We start from the raw sequence: 846 nt of genomic DNA, 5'->3' as shown, positions 1-846 counted from the left end.
AACCTGGGGATCCGATTCGTTGGAGATTTTGTCAAGACTTGAGAGCTGTGAACAGGTATGTAGTCCCTTTGCATACAATTCTGCCCGATCCAGTGACTATCATTAGCCAGATACCATGGAATGCTAAATGGTTTACTGTTATTGATTTGAAAAATGCATTTTTTAGTATTCCTTTGCACCCAGACTCTCAGTTTCTTTTTGGTTTCGAATGGGACCAAAAATCCTTCGTCTGGACCCGAATTCCACAGGGCTATTGAGACTCACCCGGAATATTCAGTCAGTGCCTTTGAGAAGATCTTGAGGGGTTTATTCCGGAACAGGGTTCAACCCTCGTTTTGTACGTGGATGATATATTGATGGCTAATGAGCAACAAGAAGGTTTGCGACAGGACGGTAAGACCTTTTTGCTTTACCTACATTCCAGGGGCCATAAAATTGACCGAAGAAAATACAGTGGCTGTCACAAAGAGTTAAGTATTTGGGCTTTATTTTGACTCCGGATGGACGGCAAATGGATCCAGGGCGAGTAGCTACAATTCAGAACTGTCCGATTCCGCAGACAAAGCGCCAGCTCAGAGGTTTTCTGGGACTTATTGGGTTTTGTAGGCCATGGCTGCCCTCTTGTGGTGAGTTGAGTAAACCACTCCATGTATTTGTCCTGCAAACAAAGCACCAGACCACATAAAATGGGACCGGGACACTGAAAGGGCTTTTCAGCTGCTTAAACAGAGCGTAGCTACATCAAAGTCTCTGAAGCCCCCGAACTATAACAAACCCTTTCATCTGTTTGTACATGAGAGGGTGGGGGTCGCAAGTGGAGTTTTGACTCAGCTATATGGCCCTAGC

This window comes from Rhineura floridana, chromosome 2 (genome assembly GCF_030035675.1).
Source record: "Rhineura floridana isolate rRhiFlo1 chromosome 2, rRhiFlo1.hap2, whole genome shotgun sequence".
In the NCBI taxonomy this organism is placed as follows: domain Eukaryota; kingdom Metazoa; phylum Chordata; class Lepidosauria; order Squamata; family Rhineuridae; genus Rhineura; species Rhineura floridana.
Note: the sequence above shows the minus strand (reverse complement) of the source record.